The sequence below is a fragment of the Manis javanica genome, chromosome 12 (assembly GCF_040802235.1).
Source record: "Manis javanica isolate MJ-LG chromosome 12, MJ_LKY, whole genome shotgun sequence".
NCBI lineage: Eukaryota > Metazoa > Chordata > Mammalia > Pholidota > Manidae > Manis > Manis javanica.
In genome coordinates this window covers 75,447,104-75,466,019 of record NC_133167.1, presented here as the reverse complement: position 1 = coordinate 75,466,019, position 18,916 = coordinate 75,447,104, and the positions used below count along the sequence as shown (strand labels likewise).

Here is an 18,916-nt window from a genome sequence, read left to right as displayed (position 1 = left end):
CCCCTTGGAAACACCTACTGATATGCAGATGCCCTAAAACCAGGGGAGAGATTGTGAAAATATTGCAATTTTACCCACAACATGATTGCATTCCTTTCCAATATATTGATGATGCCGGGGTTCTTGTTCATGAAGCCGAAGAATGAGCTTCACAAATACTCAAGGTAGGTGAGCAAAGTACAGGCTTCTATTTAGAAATAACGTGAGAGAATAGAGCCCCTGGCTCACGCCAGGAGGGGACAAGAGAGCCTGTAGTGGTGTGTTGTCTAGGGGGTTTTACAGGCAGTTGAGGATTTTTCGAGAACATTAAAAAAACTTAGGGGTGTGGACTTGCATCACCTTCCCTGTCCTCAAGGTGGGCTGGGTCATAGTCTGATTGCCAGGGCTGACAGCAGAGTCACGGGTTATGCTGATACCCTTGCAGAATACTCAGACATTCCAGGCCTAGTTGCTCCTGGCTTTTTGACCTTTAACTGATCTCACTGAAGATGTCTATATCTTTACCCTAGAGAATTAGTGTGACCTTGACTTTGCATAATGCTTAACAGTTTCAGTGGGGACTTCTTTGCCCATTGTTACATTTCTCTGATTGTAAACATTCTGCCCTGCTTTTCCCGGAGGCCCTCATCCTACTGTGACTACATCCACCGTCCCTGTCTCATTGAGACTTTATTTATGGCACAGATTAGAATCTCTTTTAGTAAGAGCTCTGTGTGCAGTTCTTAAAAACACATTTTTTGCTCTTATTGGAAGTCCCCCATTGAGGGTGTTGCTGAACTTGCTGGGAAACTGCTATGCTGTGTTGGGGAGGGAAAAATTTCCTCTACCCTTCAAAGTTCTTTTAGCTGGTGTAAGAATCAAATTGGCATAAGGCAGATTAACAGGAGAAAGTCAAATTTAATTACATTCATAAGGGGAATTCACACAGACGTGAGATTCCAAAGACAGTCAGGGAAAATGATGCATATATGGCATCCTGAACTAAAGTGAAGCAGGGTGGGGGTCTGGGATTACAAAGGGAGGGAAAGCAGTTCACAAGCAAGATGAAAAAGAGTAAATGTTTTGTAAACAAATGTTTGTTGGGTCACACAGAAACAATGGCATAGGCAGGAATTCGCTAAATTCTTCCTTGTCTACCACCCATAGTTCATATTTTAAGTTGTTATCTATGGTGACAGCTCCGTTCGTGGAGCAGGTCCTCTGTCTAATTTCTTTTAGGCAATTAGGGGGAAGGTCAAAGTTTCCTTCTCAGTCTTTTGGGCCTTGATTTTCAGCTCCAAATAATCTGCATGTCAAAGTGGCACATTTGGGGACAGCCTGCCCTTGGCCCTTAGGGCTGCCTGCAGAGCTTTTGGGGAAGCTGTCCATGGATGTGTCATGGAAACAAGTGAGCTCAGCTGGGTACCCCACGCGGCAGCTTAACACTGTAGGAGGAAGGAAACAAAGCACACATGAACCATAGAAAAGCAAGGGCCTTCTGCTGCTGTGTCCCTCAGCGTCCCTCTACTGGCAAACCTTACTGTCTTGCCAGCTGGAAAGAAGTGTTTATATGATTCAGCTCCACTATCATAAGTAAGACAATAAAGAGTAGATATCAAGCTAAGAGACAATAAGTTGATAAGAATTATGATTACATAATTCTTGCTAACCTTTGTAAGAATGGGAATAGGTTAGCATAAGAGTAGCCATCTTAGGGGCCTAGAAGCCATTTTATTTAGAAAGAAAAAACTGGGCCTGGGTAAGGCCTTGAAAAACAAGTTAATCATGAGCACCGGGTGGTGGGCAGCTGTGACCCTTGGTCAGCTAACCTTGGTCAGTTAATCTTACATACCAAGCTTATCGTGCAGAACCTCCCTAGCCATTGAGGAGTAGTCTTATCCTGCCCTTGTTTAACCCCAGGATGTATGTCTTGCAAGAATAATGTATAGCTGTTGAAAATTACTATGAGTTAAGTGCTTTGAAAATGCTATATAAACCCTTGGCTCTGAGTGCTCGGGGTCCTTGTTGAAACCTGCTGTGTGAGGCAGACACTTGGACCCCAGCTAGCTGGAATAATAATAAACCTCTTGCTTGTTGCATCGATCTGCCGTGGCCTTCGTCTCCTCACTGGGGGGAAGCGCAGACTGGAATAAGGCCGTTGGGTCTTACACCTTCATAAAAATATATTGTATTTTCTATATTGCATTATATCAGTAACAATCATCATCAGTAACAATGGGCCTAGGAATTAAAATCCCTGGAGTATCCACAAAGTAAGTAGAATTGTATAAGTCCTGTAATTTTCATTTTTAACTATCAATGAAGTAAAATTAAGCTGTCTTACAAATAAATGGATTCATCAGTAGATGGAGCTATTATATGCTTTATATTTTAGGGTTTTTAGGGTTTTTTCCCAAGGTCTTAATAGTTTGATTTCTCTTTATATGGCTGTGATATACCTTTAAAAAGTTAACTTATCAATTTATATTACTTAACATTTAAGTCATATTTGACAAACTGGACATAGAACACTAAAAAATGCAAACAGCTTTCAGTGCAGTAGACAATCTGCCATCTGTCTGGTAAATCAGTTCTCAAAGTACTTCAGTTTGTATAAGAAATGAAGTAAATTTGATGGACAACACTAAAAACCACAGACTATACATTTGCTGAACTGATTTTCAATTGAGTGACTTCAGGTATAGCATTCATTTTTCCAAAGAGGAAATGGATGGCATGTTGTGCCAAAGATGAGATTTGGACATATGTCAAAGATGGGAATGTTTTACCATTAGAATAAGATTGGGAGAGAGGAATACGTCATCTTTAAACTTTTAAGCTTAAAAATGTCAATGATAAATGCTTTATTGGATATGATTCTTCCATTTCACACAAAATACAGTTTCTTATATTAGAAAAAGGAATATTGCTTTGCTTTGAAGAATACATACCATTTATATGCTAAAAGTTGAGTTCAAGATTTATGTTTTGGCAGAAACCTAGTGACTTCAGAATACTGCTATGTATTACTCTTTCTGACAACACTGTTCCAGTTATTTTGTGAGGATTGTCAGTATAATATATTTCATAGTGTTTGTCCTCCAGTTTACAACGGCACAGTTTGTACGTAGATAACCTCTACACATAAACATGTGCCTCTATAACAGTTCACTTCCCCTTGGGTCTCTGTTATTTTTCCTGTGAGCATTGTGAAATCAAACCAAAGTTTTAGACCTGCTTTTTTGGCGTGACCTGTGTGGACTGAAATCAACACTGCTGTTGCATTTAAGAAAAGTTCATGCAGTGTTAGGGTCCGGGCTTCCGAGGCTTCTCTAGAGAACAAACTACACAGGCATAGAGATGTAAATTCAAGCAAAGTCTTTATTCAGCCAGCTAGTTGGGGTCCAAGTCAGCCCGACGCAGCGGGTCTCAACAAGGACCCCGAGCACTCAAAGCCAAGGGTTTATATAGCATTTTCAAAACACTTAACTCATAGTAATTTTCCACAGCTACACATTATTCTTGCAAGACATACATCCTGGGGTTAGGCAGGAGCAAGATAAGACCACTCCTCAATTGTCAGGGAGGTTCTGCACGATAAACTTGGTATGTAGGATTAGCTGACCAAGGTTAGCTGACTAAAGGCCACAGCTGCCCACCATCTGGTGTTCATGATTAGCTTGTTTTTCAAGGCCTTACCCAGTTCCAGTTTTTCTTTCTAAGTCACATACTCAGAAAATGGCTTCTAGGCCTTTAAGATGGCTATGCTTATGCTAACCTATTTCTATTCTTACAGCAGCATCTTACTGAGGACCGTGGCCTGAGAGCAGACCATCCGTGTGTTCTGATAAACTGCTCCAAAGCCCCTTTATTTGGGAACATCTGAAATATTTTTTTACAACAAAGGGTGGGTGCAGGAAAGAGGTTATGCCAATCAGTACATTAGGACATTGTCTAAAAGAACAAACAATGGATAGTCTGAGCCATCTGTGTGTGAGAGGAGGCAAAAATTAGGATTGCTGATTATCTTCCTAAAGGATTCTCCTAGAGATGCAGGAGCCAGACCAATTCACCCTCTTTTGAGCATTTTAGTCTGGGTTTCTCTGGTCACAAGCGAGGGATGAGGAGCTATGACAGTCTTGTGACACAGGCAAGAATGACTGCAGGGCATCTTCACAGCACAGCAAGAGCTGATCTGGCTGACTTGGGACCAGGAGGTGTGGGTGGAGTGCTGGGGGGGACCACAGAATTTTATTTTATTTCACACTTGTATCGACAGAAATACATGTGCTTCTTAAAAATGAAGACTTCTAAAGGTAGAAAGTGGGAATCCTTCCCACAAAAATGTCCCTTGAGCTGTCACTGCATTCTCTCACACCTTTTCTTTCTCTATTTCTAAGTCCATAGAAACATGTATTCTTCTGTATGGCCCATAATCTTCTAAAAAGGAAGGAAAAGATAAACTCAAATTAACATAATAACATAATCACATTCAATCAGAACCATATTTGCCAAATTTACATATGCACATGTTTGTTTAAAAAAATAGTTTGCGGTGGATGGAAACCAATAGCCATTACAACAGGGTTAGTACAAGGAAAATTTCTGTATTCTAGACAGTTGACTTACAAATAATTTTTTGAGCAATAATTTAAATATTGAGGGTCATAGTTATATGTGTGGGTTCTCTAACCCCAATATCAAGCCATCATATTTTAAAGAAAGTGACTTCTGAAGTGGTTTCTTTATAATACAATGCTGATTTTTAAAACCTTAATTATTTTTGTAAATTCTTTTTTAAGTTTTGAAGATGGTTTTAAATGAAATTCACTTGTCATTCCCAAAGAAGATCACTTCATCTTCCCATATCTCTGGATTAGTTTGTATCTTTATTTTCTGCTATGAGCTGTCATTCCATTTTTCCTTTGTTATAGCAATGTTTAAGTTATAGAAGTTTCTATAATTTCTCTAATGTCAATTAATATAAAATTAAGAGAGTAATAGAAGAGTAGATGAAGAAATGAACCTTTCAAAATGCTAAAATGTACTTCTGAAATATACCTGAAAGTCACTGTACTCTCATGTACTTTAATCAGTGCAAGTATAATGATCATGGGTGTGCTTTTTTATTACAGATTTGTCACCACCAACTTCATAACCTGACCTTTAAGATTTTTAAATAAGAGAAATAGAATAAAATTAGAGACCACATGTTTAAAGTTAGGCAATATATTTAAACATGGATCCTAAGAATAACCCATAATTCTAACATTTTAACATTAACATTTATCAGCGAGGAAACAAGGGATATTTGTTTTCAGAAACAATAACCAAATCTTTCTCAATTTTGTGCCTTCTCTTTCTCTCTCTTTCTCTTCCCTTTCCTTTTCTGTCTTTTCATTCCTAAATATCTTCCAGGACAATGTAATCTTCAAGCCTTAAGTAGGGCAGAGAAATGTAAGATGGGGGCAGAGAGAGGAGAGAGGAAAGTCAGGGGCCTAGGAAGGAGGAAGTCTGCCTTGAAGAGCTGCTTGGTTCAGAGGCTGAGCAAGGAGGTAAGGAAGCCCATCGGAGAGGGAGCTCAGGGGGTGGTGTCAGGGGGCAAGGAGGACACTCCTGCAGGGAGCTGAGATCTGAGGGGGGAGTCAAGAGTCCATACCGGCTAAGGAGGGAATACATGTGGTGGGAAAGAGGCATGGGTGTGGAAGTCTGAGAGGGCTGAGGTGGGTGGCCTTGAACACCCAGTGTGGAGTACCTGAGCCTGAGTACTGTGGGGAATGGTGTCCTGGTAGTGGAAGAGCGTGATCTTGAGCAGCAGAGGCCAAGGAGAGCATGTGCCCATCAGTGGGAGAGGGCATGGTGTGTGGAATCAGCCTGAGAAGCACATTTCTGAGCATCTGAAGCAGCCCTGTGAGGGGTGGTGGGCATTAAAATGGGTCTCAGCACATTTGGATTCAAAACTGTAGACAGAATGTATTAAAAATCCAATTTGCATCCTAGGATGAAATACTTGTTCTTTATGGTTACAACTACAATCCTCTTTAGTCAGGATGTATCAATGCGAGAGCAAGGGATGCTCTTAACTATCCTGGTCTCTTGGGTTTCATAGAGAAACACTGGCCAGCATTTTCCACCAGCAGTCTGAGATATCCTCATCAGGTCTGAGCATGTCTAAAAATTCTGGAATGTCCCATTTCCTTCTGCTTGCCCTGCCCAGTAAGGGAGGCACAATTGGCATTTGTCTTCCTAACAGGATACATTGAAATGGACTTATGCCAACCTTTGAATGAGCACACTTAGCTATGCATGGTCTGGGAATCCCCTACATTCCACCTTTAATATGAAAATTCGAATATAAATAGTGGTCTCAGGACCAACTCTTTTCTTTCATCCAACTATGAGCAGCATTCCTTACTCTACCAAACTCTCTCGAGGAGAATTTAAATTTCTGCTTAGATGTCTCTGATGACAGAAACCTCATTACTCACCAGATTGCCCATTCTGTTTGCAGTTGAAGTTATGTTTTTGCCTTAAACATCAGAACTCATTCTGTATATTGGGATCACAGGAAATGGAGGGTAACCCACCTTTCCAGTGATGGCCATTCAGATACTTAAAGCAGCACTCCCTTCTCTGCTTACTCACATCTTCCCACTACACAGCCCAGTCCCTTCCACAGCTCACTAGATGAAATGGATTTCTGAATTATGTTATCTCACCTACCAGATCATAACTTGCTTATCTTAATATTCCCATTTTTAATGTTCTTCCTGACCTTCATGTGCAGAACTGAACATGATACCCCCAATAATTTCATCTCTACAGTTTTGGTATCGATATAACAATTTAGTTTATCCGTGTATGAAAACTAGCTCTGCTTACCATTATTGCAAATCTGTAAATCTAAAACTGTTCTAAATAAAAAGTTTAATTAAATGGGTGAATTGATTTTCAAAAAAATATTAGTACTGCAATATTTATTTTAACATATTAAACACGTACACTCATACATAAATACACCAGTTTTTTAATGGAAAATTTTGAAATCCCACCGTTATTAAAATTGCTGTGTAAATTTAGTAAGTCATTTAATTAGAGATGACAAGTTTCTTATCCAAAAAATAATAGACTTTACTTAGATGTTCTCTAACTTTTATAAATTTTAATTTAAAAAGTTATACTTACTTTTTAACACATTATTTTCAGTAGAATTTAGAAGTTATATCAGAGGCTTCCAAATGCTCAGTAACTTAGTAATACTTCAATAAACTTTTCTGGCAGTTTCTATAATATTCCATGAGATGGTGCTATATTACTATAATAAAATACATAAATCTCCAATTTCATAAAGCTTGATGTTAATCATCCCCATGTTTCATCTGTTAGTTGCATCTATTTTTTCAAAAACTATTGGAGAAAAAAATACACTTGATCAAGCTAACAAAGAAATTAACTTATGCTAAAATCTATTATTTAAGTCAGAGATTGGCAAAAGACCAGATAATAAACATATTAGGATTTGCAGGCCATATTACAGTATCTATTGTGACTACTCAAATATGCCTTTGTAGCACAAAAACAGCCATAGACATTTAATGACTGAACGATGTGGCTGTGTGCCAATAAAACTTTATTTACAAAGTCAAGTAGCTGGTTCATGGCCTGTAGTTTAAAGACTCCTGATATAAATCACAGATGAAATTAAGCCACCATTGATGTTGGTTTGCAAATTGCAAAAAGATGCAGAACACTCCAGATTGATAGGTGGCAAGTTTTAATAAGCAAGGGAACTTATATATGAGGCTTGTCTTACATGGCCATAAGATGCGTAGACCTCCACAAACACCCACAGGAATCTTTAAAGTTTGTATAGAGGCTTTAACTGGGTTCAGTCACGTATTCAGTCCAGATGGTCTCAACACCTACTCTCTCAAGGCTGTGACCTTGGAATATTTTCTGCTGTGGGAATGGTGAGTGGAATGTACTTTCCAAGGACGGGAGAGTAGGTAGGAGCCTCTGGTTGCCCTGGTCCTGCTCTCAGGTCAACCAGCCGTCACATCCTCTCCATGACCTCAGCAGTGATTTAGTAGTGAACATGTTTACCGAGCCACAGTTGGTCCTCCTGTGAGATGCCCAGACTCCACTGTGGCTCCTCTCTGATTCTTGCCTCCCAGTGTTCATGCTTTTCTGTGATCCCTTCACTCTGAGTATGGGCAGGATCTGAGACTTCCAATTAATTCGTAGAATATTGCAAAGGTGATGGGATGTCACTCCTGTAACTATGCTTTTATTATATAAGACTCCACCTTGCTAGCAGAATTGCTTTGGAGACAACTTGCTGGTATGATAAATAAGTGGCTATGTTGGGGAAGTCCAAATAGAAAGAAGCTGGAGGGATCCCACAGCCGTTTGGCTTCCCTGAGACATCAGCACCCATTTGGCCCCCTCTCTCATGACCACACTAGTATATGGAGGGTCATCTTCTGAAAGCTGCGCCTTGGAGTCACGAGGTTTCTGCTGTTGTTTCCATGCAGATTGTGTTGATGTTAGTTCTGTGACCACTTTTAAAAGTAAATTGAATTGATGCCAAGTAGAGCCTATTTTGTCACACGAGCTTGGATTGGAAATTAGGATGACTGTTTGGAAATGGCAAATAAGAGATGTCATTGTCTTGTTTTCTGGTTTATTCTAGTGAGAAATTAACTTGTGGTCTTATTGTTGCATCTCTGAAAGTATTGCAAAAGATTTTCTTTTCGCATTTGATTTATAGCAGTTATACTACTATGTTCTCAGACGTGGTTTGCTTTGCGTTTATCCTGCTTGGAGTTCAGAGTGCTTTTTCAATCTGTGGCTTTCAACAATGGAAAAATGAATTATTGAATTATTGCTTCTGCCTCATTTTACCTCTCCTCCCTATCAGTGACTCTACTTACATATATGTCAGTACTATTCAACATGCCTCATAATGCTCTTAGGATCTTTGGTGTATTTTCTATGCCTTTTATTTTCCATGCTTCAGTCTGTTTTTTTCCTCTTCCAGTTCAGACATTTACTGTTAAATCCATCTATTAAGTTCCTCATTTTAATAATTGTAGCTTTCAGCTCTAGACATTCCATTTCAGTTGGTTTTATGGTTTCTGGCTCTGCTCAAATCCACCATTTTGTCACTTAGATTCATGAACATACTAGTATAGAATCCATGTGTAATGACTCCAACAGCTCAATCTCTCTTTGGTCTCTTTTGGTTGTCTCTTTTAATTTCAGTATGTGTTAAATTTTTGCATCTCATTATTGTAGAACTTGGTCATGTGACATGTTTTGGCCAGTGGGGTGTTAGTGGGTATGATACCACCATAGCAGGAAAAGAGCCTTTTTGCTTGGTTTGGTCTCTTGCATTTCTGTCACTGCCAAGAGAACATATTCTGGGTAGCCTGTGGGTCTCAGAGGAATGAGAGGCACATGGAGCAGCTGAACTGATCCCGAAGTCTGAGTACAAGCCCTCTTGATTTGATCTGAAATTACCTGAGTCCCAGCAGATCTTAAGCCATGTGAATGAGAAATAAATCCTTCCTGTCATATATAACTGAGTTTTGTGGCTGTTTGATATACACATTAATTTGGAGTCATCATAATGATCTTGGTGGCTGGCACAAAATTTATCAGCCTTAATTCATATAACTTAGACTTTCATTTTTGGCTTGATGTTGATGTATCCAGCTGACATGTCATGAAGGAGAGTTCTAAACTCTCAATTAACCTAAAAGGTTAATGCTATTAGCTTCTAAATGATAGGACAGTATAGGTGCTGATCATTTAAAAAAATATTTTAGTGGAACTAATTCAAAGGCAGTTGGTCTGAAACATGTTTTGACCCACAAATTTCTGGACATTGTCCATAATATAAGCCTGGTCATGAGGACATCAGGGTTGTTTGATATAGTTCTCTGAGAATAGCATCTGTGTTTAGACCTAAGAAAGGAACAGCTTATGAATATAAGATGTCTTCTGATGAGATTAACATAGGGATTGTTATCTCTATAAGCAGGACTACTCTCTGGTCAATTTCTGGTTGTAATTCCCCTGGTTTTAGGTCTTGTGTAGGAGTGATAGAGTAGTTGAAACTTAAGTCTTTATAGTCAGTATACTTGTAGCTTCAATATCACTGGTGGCCTGTGGTTTTTATAGTCAAGGAAGGATTATTGATTTCATTTATTATATAAAAAAATTGTCATCTTGGGAGGACAATTAGGGTTAAGATGGTTGATATGATGGTCAACTGTTTCTATTTCTTGTTAGTCTGTAGTGCTTGTGGGAGTCTGCTTGGATATTAACATTAATGAAATATAAAGAACTAGTGAGCTATAGGAAAACAACTGTTAGTGTATGATCATGGAAATGTAGTTCTTCTATAATGAGGGATACTGGATCTTGAAAACCTAGTTGGAATGTATATGCCATGGAGCTATAAAGGGCTTGAACCTACAATTTAATTGTTGGTAGATTTATGCAAATTTTAGTAGTACCTTGGTTAGGATGTTGGCTTGAAACCAGTTTTAGGGGATTCAGTTCTCTCTATCATTTGAAGTTTGCTTACGTTGGTTCTTCAAATGTATTGTGTGTGTGTGTGTGTGTGTGTGTGTGTGTGTGTGTGTGTGTGAAGGGGTATCCGCATACTCATTTGAGATCAATGTTACTTATTTCTACTATTATCACTTTTCATTTAATTGAGAAGTCTTCACAAATTATGAAAATTATTAATGTTACTGCTGTTAACAAAGTAGTGTTAACAGTGTTTGATGTTGTGTATGCATCTGGATGATGTGGGTGTATCTGTGAAAGCCAAGAAAGTACTCTGGGAAGAAAGTGGCCTTAATTCCAAAAAAAATATGATTTGTTTTAAGTTATTATGATATATATCTAGTATGACCCCAAACACAGGCCCCAAATGTATTTCTCCAGAACCATCAACCAACCCATATTTAGAAAACTCCTTGGTCTGTCCATTCTTTGAATGTGGGTCTGTCCATTCTTTGAAGTTGCATGACTATATCCACTATGTGCTGGACACTGTTCTAGAGGACTAGTAGTGGAACCAGTAAACATAATCCCATAAATCTATAAATGCCCCAGGTCTCCATCCAGCCAGCTCCCCAACTTTTTTATGTCTTCTTAGGTACAGTACTGGACATGTTGGAATGGAAGGATTTAGTTTGGTTTGTCCTTTTCTCTGTAGTATTTCTCTGAACTTCTTCATTGTTTAATTTTAACTATTATTTGTCAAATACCCTATGATTTCACTTATATCTGGGATCAAAAAACTAAACAAACAAGTAAACACGATGGAAATGTTTTCATAAACATGGAGAACAGACTTCTGTTTGCCACAGTGATGGGGGCCGAGAGGCAGGGTGAAACAGGTGAAGGGGATAAAGAGTTACAAACTTCTAATTATAAAATAAATAAGTCCTGGGGATGAAAAGTACAGCATAGGGAATACAGAGATAATATATTGTGCATCCTCACAGGGTTTGTGTTTGCTAAGTTCCTTTTATTTTAATCTTTCCCTAATTGCATACTCCAACTGCGCTGGGTTAACAGTTGACTTGATAAATGATACATAGTAGTTAGGTTTACACTGTTAACCATCAGTGGACACCCATTCTGATACAAGCTTATGCAAGGAGAAATATTTCTCATTACTCATATTAACAATATTGCTTCTATTATTTGATCACTAGTCCAGTGTTATAATAGGAGTTATATTGTTGGCAGTAAAATGAATGTATTGTTGAACTTGATCTCTTAATCAGTGGCTGCTCTTAGGAGAAACATGGTCTTGTTTATACTCACTCTATAAGGAAGGCTGTAACTTGGGGCTCTAAAGCTGAACTTTTTAGAATATAATTTAATCTCACATTAGAAATATTGGGGTTTTCTTTAGGTAAATTTAAAGTTGAAAGAATATTTCTGGACAACCAGCTCCCACCAAACTCCTTTGGTTTTTCACTTCTGCCTACCGATCTCCTCACTGTTTCATCATGTGGATGAGTTTATTCTGTCAAAACTGTTCAGAACTACCTCGTCTAGTTTTGGTGTACTTAATTTCTCTTCGTTAAGCTATTCTAGTTAACTCATTATGCAAAAGACAAATGGGGTAAACTTTGCTATTTAGTAGCTTCAGTACTTCATCATTTCCTTACAGTACTTTCTGTGCCAATTAAAAATTCTATCTCCTGTATTTTTAAATTTGAGGAAATATTTTTAATTTGTTTATGTTAACTGAGTTTGGTGGGGGTTTTGGGGAGCTAGCATTAGTTCAAAGTGGTCATTTAATATAAAATTTCCTGGATGTAAAGTAGGTGCTTTGTTCAAAGAGCGCTCTCACTTATCCACACACACTTTGCAGTATGCTTACCTTATTCTGACTTGATCTCCTCTTCTATGTTTAGTAACTATTAATAGGTTACATGTGAGTTTTGATATTTGAAGAAGGTGACAGGTAGTGTGTGTGTCTTTCATGGCCTGATTCAATGAAGTGCTCTATTCTTACTTTACTACTAAATCGTCCTTTAATTTTTAACTTCGTAAAGGTTGTGTAAGTTTGATGTTCCTGAGTAGAAATTGTAGCAGTGCAAGAAAGAGGGTGATTATTTGAAAGAAGAAAACCTAGAGAAGCGTTGTCACTTACTTTTTTTAGCCTTGGGACCTGTAACTTAAATAGACATAATATGAGAAGCAGGTGGAGGCCAAGTTACTCTGGGTAAAGGGATCCTCAGAAGCCAGAGGCCCACTGTGAGGGCCTGGAGCACTATTCAAGGTTCGCTGCCCTAGAGGAAGCAGAAAAGAATGGCTGGGCAAAAGAAAGGATATCTATGTTCTTAGAAAAGAGGAAAGGAAGAGGGGTATGTGAGAATAAAAAGCTAATTAGCAGATAAAATTTAATACATAAAAAATATGTAAAAAATATACATAATACATAAAAAGCATATAAAATAAGAGCCAGTCCTTTAAACCAAGTAATACATTTTTAAAAGATGAATTTTACATCTCCACACAGATACTTGATAGAGATAGTTTTGACTGGGGGGGGGGGGGGTCTTAGAACATTCTACCAAGGTGGCTGGTTTTGTAAGATCAGCCTTGAAGCTCTAAGAAATAAACGTTAGAAGGTGTCATGTTAAGTATTTTTTATAAATATTCTTTTGAAATCAGATTTTATTTGAATCCTGTCTCAGTTCTTGAAGAACTGTGCAGCTTTGGGCAGGTTAATTAACAGCAAATTGTTCTCTTCTATGAAATGTGAATGTATAATAATGTCTACCTCATGATGCTGCAAGAATTAAGTGAGCCCATGTGTGTAAAGGAGGTAATATACTTCCTGTTGTGATCAGAGGATGCTAATGTTACCTGAGCCTGCTAGAGCAGGGTATTTCAAGCTTGTTCCCCTTCAAGCTAAAGATTTTAAAGTGAACTTAATTTAATTTAAATTAGTAATTAAAAGGAAAGCGCTGACTCTAGAGATGAGAACCAAGTGGTCACAGAAGAAATGTGCAAGAATTATATACATATGTTATATGTTTTATATATATATATATATATATATCTTGTATCTATAAGCTAGTCGCCATTTTATGAAATAGCTGAATATTTAAAAACTCACAGGAGACTGACTCTTCCTTCCACAAAATGAAGCCAGCAAAATCTTAAAAGAAGAGCTTGCAGAGCATAGGAAATCTAATCTTGAGTGCAGTGTTTTCACATCCATTATTTCTGAAGATGTATTTCTAACCTAAAGTTCTAACTGATTATCTCCTCTTGGTAGAATGAAGAAAAGGGAAACGGGCAGCCTAAAGATGTTGGGAGTTCTTGGCAGAATATTTCTATGGTTATATACCCTTGGAAAATATGTTAAAACCCAGTACTGAATATATTCAGAGTTAGGGATTGAGTGTGCTTATGTCAAATAAGGACAAGCTAGAAGAATACGATTTTCCATGTTACATGAAGCGATTGAGTCATTAGTCCTCTTCTGACTGGATGTTAAGAGACAAGGACATGTAAAAAGCTCCCACTTTTGATGTAGCAGCCTTGGGGAGTAGGAGCGTTCAGAAGCCTGTGATTGGTAGACCAGCCTGCAGTGCAGGCACAAGAGAGCAGAGCGAGGACCCAGTCCTGACCTGGGAATGAGGATGCTTTGGTGCAAATCTTTCTTATGAAGATTATAAATGAGGCTAAATAAAACCCTATGAAACCCGCTGAAACAGTTATGCCATAATCGAAGAAGGATCAGAAGTAACACAAATGTCAGCAGCCATATTCTTCTTGAGATGCCTGAGCCAGGCAAGTGAAATTAGAGGAAAGGGCTTAAAGCACCTGGTGCCACTTGTATGATCTCCTTCTCCATGCAACCCTCATGCAGCTTCTCACTGTTTTCTTTTTTGCACAAGTGCTGAATGTTACTATTTAAACCACGCTGAGGGTAAGAATGATGTGAATGCGGTAGTCCAGAGACTGTTCTGTGTAACTCTGTTTTGTTGATTAAAGTCAATGAATTTGAACCAGGAGCTTTGAGCCCTGTGATCAAAGCCTGAAGATCAATAAATAAGCTTATATATTTCATTAGGAATAAAGGGTGTTTTATGCAATAAAACAGCATTCATATTCTCTTGACTTCCTGAGCTTTCGGTGAGATGATAGTTCCAAAGGACATACTAAGTAAGAAAAACACAAACACAAAATACACAGCAGTGAAAACCACCATTGTCCACATCTATATTTATTGAGCAAAAAACTTACTCTTCCAAAGTTGTCCTTGTGTTACCTTTAATAAGCTTAATAGGACAATTTCACAAAAGACAAGTATCAAATGATTTCACTCATCTGTGGAGTATAAGAACAAAGAAAAAACTGAGGAACAAAACAGCAGCAGACTCACAGAACCCAAGAATGGACTAACAGTTACCAAAGGGAAAGGGACTGGGGAGGATGGGTGGGAAGGGAGGGATAAGGAGGAAAAAGGGGCATTAAGATGAGCACACATAATGTAGGGGGGGCATGGGGAAGGCAGTAGAAAACAGAGAAGACAAGTAGTGATTCTATAGCATCTTACTATGGTGATAGACATGACTCTAATGTGATATGTGGTGGGGACCTGATAATGGGGGGAGTCTAGTAACCATATGTTGCTCATGTAATTGTACTTTATTGATACCCCAAAAAAAAGATTTAAAAAAAATGAAGTATTTTGACTGAGGTCAATTTATTATCCCTCCATTCCAGTTGTATGCAAAGAAAAAATCTAAAATAAAACTTCAAGCTTGAAGTCTCCCTTAACCACAATAGAAAGATTATATTAAAGCCAGGAGGATATTTTTCATCTGTGTCAAAGATGTGATTACTGGATTGTTGAGCAAAATATTAAATCAAATGAAATTCTGCCTGGGTGTCAATGCACAAGCTCTACATAGTTTTGTTTTATTTTGTTTTGTTTTATTTTGTTTTGTTTAAATGAAGAGATATTGAAGACTGACATCAAATAGAAAAGACAGTTTTTGAAATGGCATTGAGTTTGATGTAGACTCCATTCTTCCAACAACATGCGCTATCTCATTATTAAAACCTCCACTCTGCTTTTATGGTATTGTGTTCATTGTCTTCCTGTCCTGGATACAGCTTCTGTCCAAATAAGAATGCTTATCTTTACTCAATTATCTAGCCTATGACAAAAGAATCAGGATATTTTTGCAGGCTTTTTTATGAGGCAATGGAAGAAACCAGTTCTTCAACATGTCTTCCAGTATAATTCCTCTACTAGTTTAGTACTTTCATAGCAATTTTGAAATATTATTTCCAAGTTTTATGTATTGAATTGGATTAGCTGTTCATTTTCTAACAATATAAAATTTTTAGTAGCAGTATATAGATTTATAAGAACCATTATATCATTCATATTTAAATGGACTTGTTCCAATAACCACATGTACTTTCTTTCCACGTATAGATTCTGTATATCAATTCTCTCACCTAATTGCTCCTTTAAGGAGAAAACAAAAATCTTTTTACATGTTTAACCACAGGAAGCTACTTTGAAAAAGCTCTATTTGTGTCAATCATTTTAAATTCGTATTTTTGCCTAAAGTGAATAAAAATAATTACAAATAAATAAAAATTAATAGAAAATAGTTTGATCTTATTAGTCATAACAAATTCTTGAGAAATTCATTAGTTCTTTTCCTATGTCTCCATTAGGCATTTATTAAGCCATTTTAACTTATTTAAGTTTATTCCTTCACTAAAATGAATTATGTAACTTCCTATTTCCTTTCAGAAACACATAAAACATATTTGGTAGAAATGGTATTTCCAGGAGTGTAGTTCAGGTTTGGGGGGCATAGTGAATGTGAGAGGGGAAAAGGAAGGACTTTAGGTCGTCCTGTTCGGATTTATGGGTAGACCACATGGAATTGAGGAGAGAGCAGAAATGGACTTGAATTACTATGAAGTCAGATTCGTGCAATGGACCATGCATTTTTCATCAGAACCACACTACTCTTGGCCTTCTATGTAGGAAATGAGGTTTCAATTTTTCCACTAGAAATGATAGAGTTGGGTAGATGCACCCACATTCCTCTTTGATTTCCTATTTGCAGTGTAGTTGAAATGGTTTCCTAAGCTAGGAATTCAAAAGTAAGTCCATGTTTCAATGAACTGTTTCAGATTCTAATGAAATATGATTCATATTTGTATGGAAATGCAAAGAACTTAGGATGGTAGATCCAGTTTTGAAGAAAAAGAAAACAGAATAATTAAGACAACATGGCATCACTAGTAAATTGATGGGATTGCTGGTGAAAGTGTAAGATTTTATAAACAATTTAGGAAATTACATGGCAGTTTCTAAAAGAGTTCAAAACTCCCCTCTCCCATGTCCTAGTAATGCCTCCCTTGGTATAGAGCCAAGAGAAATGGATGCATATTTGAAAAATCTGTACAGATGTGTTCCAATACAATTCCTCTACTAGTTTAATACTCTCATAGGAATTTTGAATTATTATTTCCAAGTGTTATGTATTTTATTGAATTAGCTGTTCATTTTCTAACAATAGAAAATCTTTAGTAGTGGCATATAGGTTTATGTGTTCATGGTAGCCTTATTCATAATAGCCAAAACATGGAAGCAACCATTATAGGAGAATGGATAAACATATTGGATTTTATTCTTATAATAAAATACTGCTCAGCATGAAAGAGAACTAGATAAGGACACATACAACAATATAAATAAATCTCAAAAGCATTATGCTCAGTGAAAGAAGCCAGTATATGAAGATACAAACTTTATATCATTTAAGTGGATTTCAAGAATAAGGAAATTGAATCCATGATAATAAAAATGAGAACAGTGGAGGTCGCTGTGTGGGTGGTGGGACATTGACTAGAAGAGGCATGAGGAAACTTTCTTGGGTAATGGAAATACTCTTAATCCAAGTGATAGTTATATGGGTGCAATGATTTGTCAAAGATCATTGAGCTCTACCCATTAGGTTCATTGCTGTAGTCCATGTGATTTATATTATTAAAGAGATATTGTGCTCTAAAACTTCTTAGCAAACTAGAAATGGAAGGAAGACTTCCAGAAATTGATAAAGGTATCTGTTCCTATAATCAATTTCTGTGTTTAAAAAAACCCTCAAAATTTAGTCATTTCAAAAACTATTATCTCTCATGTTTACTGAGTTGACTGAGCCTTGGGAGGGTTCTCACTTGGAGTCTCAAAGTGGTAGGAATCATGAGAAAGCTCAAATGCACAGTTATCTGAGATGGCTCCTTTTAGGCAGGCAGTTGGCAATGGTGTTAATCAAGAATTAGGTGAAGTGTTTACCTCAAGAGCCTGCACGTGGCCTCTTCATCTTGCTTGAGTTTATCACAGTATGGTGATCTCAGTGTCGTTGCAATTTTTAGAGGGCTGTTCAGTGGTCCAAGAATAAAGGAATATTCCAAGACAAGAGGTAGAAGTTGTTCATCTTTAGGGGCCTGGGCCAAGGATCTTGATGTTTTTTACCATTCAGTGTTTCACATTCATCCAAATTCAGCAGGCAGGGATATAGAACCCATCTCTTTATGGGAAGAGTATGTAGGAAAATGAGTCACTCTTCAATCCACCATGGCATTGAAGAGAAATCTATGAACAAAGCACATTTAGAAGTAGTTTAATTAAATTGATAAATATGTCAGAGATTCTAACAACATTATTTAGCTGGAGGTCCTAACTAATGCAATAAGCAAAGAAAATTACTTAAGAGAAATAAAGATTGGAAAAGAATAGATTAGACTATCATAATATGCAGACCATAAGACCATTTCTCTAGGGGAAAAAAAAATTAAAAGTTGAAATTGATTTGAAAATTCAGCAACATGATAAAATAGAAATTGACAGATTTCTTTTATAACACTAGCAAAATCCACTCTAGAAATATAAGGAGAAAAAGATCCAACTATCCATAGCAAAAAAGAAAAGAAATGAAAACCCAAAAAAGCCCAAAGCTATAAAATACTTAGTAAGATATATAACCAAAAATGTGGGAGATCATTAATTCAAAGGCACAAAAGAAAATGAATGGAGGGAGAGTCATTACATCTTCCTGGAGTATAGATATGCTGCTTTTCTTCACACTAGTCTATAATATAATGCAATCCTAATGAATATCTTAACAGGGTTTTTATGAAACATATGACATTTAGACATTTTTTATAAAATTTTATACTTAGTTTATTCTAAAATGCATCAAGTGTGAAAAAGATAGGGAATAATAGCCATACAAGTTTTGTTTTAATTTATAGATACTTATTATATATCTAAAACATTCCATAGACCTTTTCAAATGCAACATTGTATTATGACTGAAGAAAAAATAAGAAAACAACAAAGAATTAAAAA

The 18,916-nt window shown here is 37.2% G+C and overlaps 1 long non-coding RNA gene and 1 pseudogene across 1 annotated transcript in view; both read right to left on the bottom strand.

The window, feature by feature from the left end:
* Positions 1–3,141: 3,141 nt before the first annotated feature.
* Positions 3,142–18,916, bottom strand: part of LOC140845118 (uncharacterized) — a 222,047-nt gene continuing 206,272 nt past the window's right edge. The window contains exons 2-4 of the long non-coding RNA XR_012123826.1: positions 17,861–18,160; positions 7,165–7,386; positions 3,142–4,419 (exon numbers count right to left, since the gene is read on the bottom strand). This is a non-coding gene — a long non-coding RNA (uncharacterized lncRNA). The remainder of the gene's footprint in view (positions 4,420–7,164; positions 7,387–17,860; positions 18,161–18,916) is intronic.
* LOC140844842 (cytochrome c oxidase subunit 2-like) lies at positions 7,408–11,233 on the bottom strand (annotated as a pseudogene).